Source organism: Chelonia mydas, chromosome 2 (assembly GCF_015237465.2).
Source record: "Chelonia mydas isolate rCheMyd1 chromosome 2, rCheMyd1.pri.v2, whole genome shotgun sequence".
NCBI classification, from domain to species: Eukaryota; Metazoa; Chordata; order Testudines; family Cheloniidae; genus Chelonia; species Chelonia mydas.
In genome coordinates, this window is record NC_057850.1 from 57,397,841 (window position 1) to 57,404,504 (window position 6,664).

A 6,664-nucleotide genomic window follows, 5' to 3' on the forward strand; every position below is an offset into this window, starting at 1 on the left:
CCTCTCCAACGCATCATCAAAGATTTACAACTTATCCTGAAAAATGATCCCTCACTCTCACAGATCTTGGGAGACAGACCAGTCCTCGCTTACAGACAGCCCCCCAACCTGATGCAAATACTCTCCAGCAACCACACACCACAAAACAAAAACACTAACCCAGGAACCTATCCTTGCAACAAAGCCCGATGCCAATTCTATCCTCACATTTATTCAAGTGACACCATCATAGCACCTAATCACATTAGCCACGCCATCAGGGGCTCATTCACCTGCACATCTACCAATGTGATATATGCCATTATGTGCCAGCAAAGCCCCTCTGCCATGTACATTGGCCAAACAGGACAGTCTCCACGCAAAAGAATAAATGGACACAAATCTGACATCAGGAATCATAACATTCAAAACCCAGTAGAAGAACACTTCAACCTCTCTGGCCTCTCAATAAAAGATTTAAGGGTGGCAATTTTGCAACAGAAAAGCTTCAAAAACAGACTCCAACTAGAAACTGCTGAGCTTGAATTAATATGCAAACTAGATACCATTAACTTGGGTTTGAATAGAGACTGGGAGTGGCTGGGTCATTACACATGTCGAATCTATTTCCTTAAATTAAGTATCCTCACACCTTCTTGTCAACTGTCTAAATGGGCCATCTTGATTATCACTACAAAAGTTTTTTTTCTCCTGCTGATAATAGCTCATCTTAACTACTTAGCCTCTCTCAGTTTGTGTGGTAACTTCCAACTTATCTGTATGTGTATATATATATATATTACTATACGTTCCATTCTATGCATACGATGAAGTGAGCTGTAGCTCACGAAAGCTTATGCTCTAATAAATTTGTTAGTCTCTAAGGTGCCACAAGTACTCCTGTTCTTTTTGCGGATACAGACTAACACAGCTGCTACTCTGAAAACTAAAAAGTAGACATTTACTGCTTGCAGTATATTTAAAACACTATCATAAAATGCAAACTTACCTTAATACCTGACACAGACAAGTCAACGTTTTCACTGTAAAATCCCTGGTCTGCTCCAAGCAGCTTTGAAGGTCTGAACATTTCTCATACTGTCACTGTGTGTCTCGAAAGTTTGCCATCGGCAAAAGTGAAAGGCTATGTGGCATAATGCAAACTGAAACTTAAATCACCTGTTGACCATGTGACATAGTTAATAAACTGTGAGATATCTGGAACTGCCAATCCTTATGAATGTATACATTATTCTAATAGAATTCTAAAAAAGCCTTTATCTATGGATTTTTAATATAGTCCTAAAATAAAGGTTATTTAACTAAATCTCATTTCACGTCCTTCACTCCATGAAAGTATATCGACTTGTTGAAATAACACTGGTTTCTTAAGACTTATTGATCAAAATCAATATACATATATATGCAGATTTAGCAAATCTTGTGAATATATTTGACTTATTAATAAATAAAGAATTGTTCGGCGGTTGTCTTTCCAATAAGATACATATAAAATGTATACAAAAGGTAAGGGTTTTGCTTTTTCATGCAATGAGATGAACAGATGAATGTGTTTTGATGCTTGAAACAGGTAAGTGTACAAAAAAATTCTCCCTGGCAAAAATGCAATAATGGGGAAGCATAAAGATTCAACAGATTAAAAAGGGAAAGTCTGCTGATGGCCAGAAAATACATATATCTTTTTTTAAGTGTTTTAAAAATAGCTGCAATTGCAAAGGTATAAAAATAACAAACAAAAACTCAAACAAAAAAAAATCCTATATCACTAATACTTCTAACTAGCAGCTTCTAAATTATATTGGAATGATTTATTTTGTGAAATTGTTTGCATTACCCTATTCAGCAAAGTTTGTATAATAAACACAGAATTATATTTCCATGCTTAGGCAATAGAGATGTTATTATTTAGCCTCAATGAAAAGTGTTTACTCTCAGCAGTTACACATATCATGGGCAAAAGATAAAAGCTGAGGGCCACATTTTTAAAGGTGTTTAAGGTGTCTATCTGAACCAAAAAAAAATTTTTTTAAACTTGGCCATAAGTTAATATCATATGGTTGTATAATATGAAGCAACCTCATTTCAAAACTCATTTTGTTTAGTTCTTTTGTTGTTTATAATGTTCACACTCCCTGTTCAGACTATTTTTTCCCAAATAAATAATCTTTGGTTAGTATGCTTTTACTAAAAATGCAAACCTTCTATCTGAATTGGAGAAGCTGAAGCAAATCACTGTCTACTCTAGAAGATCTAGTAGAATTGCAAAAACATATTAACTTCAGTCAGTGCATACTAGTAAGAGGGGTATCAAAGTTTTGTGCCTAGTGGTCAGGTTCTGGAAATGAATACCAAAGGCTTTCTTGCGGCAGAAAGAACCTGTAAATTAATTCCTCAAAGGATATTACTGCTGCCATCTACAGACCAAATAGCTTCATAGCTCCTACATGTGATTAGAAAATACATTATTTATTTAGAAGAAATTTACACTGATACTAAAAAAGAAAGAAAAACACTTGATGGTTGATTTGATAAGCAGTCAGAATCTTACCATTCAAAGCAATTAAGGAGGAAAAAAATCCCCGGTACAGTTTGTGGGAGATTTTTAGCAAATCTGAAGAGGTTTTCCCCTCATATGTTCAGGATTATGCAAAAAAAAATGGATTTACATTAGAGAGAGTCAGCTACCAAAATACACAAGTTGCCTAGGTATCTTCAGGTCCCATCATTTTTATATATGACATCACAGATATGCCTAACCCAAGAGCCAAATTTTACCTGGTGGATGAAAATAGGTTTAATGGAGCCCCAAACAGATGCACATGTACACTGCAAAACAGCATTTTAAGGCACCTGATTTCTGGCTGAGTCCAATTCCATTCACTGACCCATGCTCAACTATAGACAGTAGGAGTAATCTAGAAGGGGGAGGGAAGGTTGTGTGTAAAGGCCACTGCTGAGTCAGAGCATATGTATATAAAATGCAGCCTTAGCCCCTCTGACTCGAAGCAACATCCTGTAATTGCCCCTCTGAGGCTGAAGATCCTGGAAAGTGAGAAATTAATGTGACTAGTGTGATATAAATAATGGTTCAGATAGATTAAAGAGACTGGCTTGGCAAAATTTTGGAGGCACCAGAACAGAGACAGCCAATAATTGTCTGTTGTCCATCTGCTGTATGGAATTTCTGGTATACACATATAAACAGCTCCAGCCAGAATTTGGTCCCAGAGAGAGATTTTTAATCACTGCAGAAAGGATCATCAACAGATGTAGTACTTTCCAGACCAACATCATAATACTGTCAGACCCAGACTTTGGTACCCTCCCAAAAATTCTGCTTGTAAAGATAGCACATAATCCTAATTCTGTCCCTCCCACTGTTTAGAATAGTTACCTTCACTGGATCTGTGAAGGTAGGTGTGGTGATCTGTGGGTTTCTTTTATATAGTTGTCTGTCAGGTTCCATTGTTGAAGCTGATCATGGTATCCAGAGAGATTTCCACCACAACTTCAACAACCACTACCCATCCATTAAACTCTCTCTGGAACACTCCCACACTAGCATCAACTTCCTGGATACCACCATCAACTTCAACAATGGAACCTAAAGAATACCATATACAAGAAACCCACGGATCACCACATTTACCTTCAGAGATCCAGCAGCCATCCCAAATGCATCAAGAAATCTATAGCCAGGCACTCAAATACCATAGAATATGTTCCAAGGAGAAAGTCCAGTATAAACACACTAAAACCACCTTCTCCAAAAAAGGACACTTTACCAGAGAAGTAGATCACATCATGGAATGGACCACCCAAATAGCCTGAGAGAACCTGCTTCAGTATGGAAATAAAAAACCCCTCTGACCGCACACCCCTAGTTAGGTTTCAAAATAGCAGCCGTGTTAGTCTGTATTCGCAAAAAGAAAAGGAGGACTTGTGGCACCTTAGAGACTAACAAATTTATCTGAGCATAAGCTTTCGTGAGCTACAGCTCACTTCATCGGATGCATTCAGTGGAAAATACAGTGGGGAGATTTATATACATAGAGAACATTAAACAATGGGTGTTACCATACACACTGTAACGAGAGTGATCTCTTAAGGTGAGCTATTACCAGCAGGAGAGCGGGGGGGAGGGAGGGGAACCTTTTGTAGTGATAATCAAGGTGGGCCATTTCCAGCAGTTGACAAGTTGTCTGAGGAACAGTGGGGAGTGGAGGGGGGGAATAAACATGGGGAAATAGTTTACTTTGTGTAATGACCCATCCACTCCCAGTCTCTATTCAAGCCTAAGTTAATTGTATCCAGTTTGCAAATTAATTCCAATTCAGCAGTCTCTCGTTGGAGTCTGTTTTTGAAGTTTTTTTGTTGAAGAATTGCAACTTTTAGGTCTGTAATCGAGTGACCAAAGAGATTGAAGTGTTCTCCGACTGGTTTTTGAATGTTATAATTCTTGACATCTGATTTGTGTCCATTTATTCTTTTACGTAGAGACTGTTCAGTTTGACCAATGTACATGGCAGAGGGGCATTGCTGGCACATGATGGCATATATCACATTGGCAGATGTGCAGGTGAACGAGCCTCTGATAGTGTGGCTGATGTGATTAGGCCCTATGATGGTGTCCCCTGAATAGATATGTGGACCCAGTTGGCAACGGGCTTTGGTTGCAAGGATAGGTTCCTGGGTTAGTGGTTCTGTTGTGGGGTGTGTGGTTGCTGGTGAGTATTTACTAAACCCATATGGCGTATCATTAAACAATTACAACCCATACTTCAGGGGGACTACATCCTGAAATAAATCTTCCTGAAAGATCTTTCCCTCCTCTTCTGGCCTTCAAACAACCCCCCAGCCTCTCCAAACTCATTATCAGAAGCAAGCTTCCCACAGACCAGGACATACCAACTCAAAGCGGCACCAGACACTGTCAGAATAGATGCAAAACCTGTAGACATATCTCCACTGCTAGGATGATCAACAACTCCAACAACACACCTTTCAAGATCCATGGATCCTACACATGCCTATCACGACATATGGTGTACCTCATCCAGTGCACTAAATGCTCCAGCCACAACTATGTGGGTGAAACCAGACAATCACTGTTCTCTCAAATGAACTTATACAGGAAAATGATAAAAGTCAAAAACACCATATCCCCTGTGGGTGAACACTTTTCACAAAACAATCCATCTGTATTTGACCACTTAGTCCTCATTCTCAAGGGAAATCTGCACAACAACTTTAAAAGATGAGCCTGGGAGCTTAAATTAATAACTTTGCTGGACACTAAGGCCATGTCTACACTAGCACTTATGACGGCAAAACTTTTGTCACTCAGGGATGTGAAAAAAGCACCTCCCTGAGTGTCACAAGTTTTTCTGGCATAAGCACTGGTGTGCACAGTGCTGTTGGCAGGAGACACTCTCCAGCCAATATGACAGGTTTCAGAGTAACAGCCGTGTTAGTTTGTATTCGTAAAAAGAAAAGGAGTACTTGTGGCACCTTAGAGACTAACCAGTTTAGTCTCTAAGGTGCCACAAGTACTCCTTTTCTTTCCAGCCAATATAGCTACCACCACGCTTTGAGCTGGTTTTATTATGTTGATAGGCGAGCTCTCTCCCGTCTGCATAACGCAGCTACATGAGCGCTCTTAAACTCATGTAAGCTTAAGCTTGTAAGTGTAGACATGACCTAAAATCATGGACTGAATAGAGACAATGGACTTATGACTTATTACAACAATCTATAACCCACTAGCAACACCCAGCCCCAGATGCTTTTTTCCCCCTCCCTTCCTTTCTCCCTCTATGACTGGAAGATTGTTAATAGGTCACTTCACCCTGAATGGTTCTTTGAGATACGTGTTAACTACTTATCCTAAACAATCTGTTCCAATTTGTATTTAGCTGTGACACTCTGAGGTTTGCAGCGTTTCTCAACCTGGGGTCCCTTGGGGGGGTCGCAAGCAGGTTTCAGGGGGTCTGCCAAGAAGGGCTGGCATTAGACTTGCTGGGGCCCAAGACAGAAAGCTGAAGCCCCACTGCCTGGGGCTAAAGCCCAGGGCTGAAGCTGAAGCCTGAGCAACTTAGCTTCACAGGGCCCCCCGTGGTGTGGAGCCCCAGGCAATTGCCCTGCTTGCTATCCCTTAACACTGGCCCTGGCTTTTATATGCAGAAAAACATTTGTTGTGGCACATGTGGCCATGGAGTTTTTATAGCATGTTTTGGGGGCCTCAGAAAGAAAAAGGTTGAGAATCCCTGCTCTACACTACAGAGTTAGGGCGATGTAAGCCTTACGCAGACCTAATTACATCAGTGTACACACTACAGCCTTGCTCCCCCCAATGTAAGTGCCCTACTACATTGACATAACTCCACCTCCATGAGAGGCATAGGGCTTGTCAGCATAGTTAGGGCAATACAGTGTCCATGTAGACACTGCATTACTTATATTGGCTGCTGGCTGTCATTCTTGTCAATTTCTATGGGGGCAGCAGGAGTGGCGGGGTATGTGGCTTCAACTATGTTATTCATGTAGCTGAAGTTGGGTGACTTAGATGGATCCCTTCTCCCCCCCCCCCCCCGCCCCCCCAGTGTAGAACAGCGCTGAAAAAAATAAGGGGGGGTCAACGGGAGAGCGTCTTCTGTCGATGTAG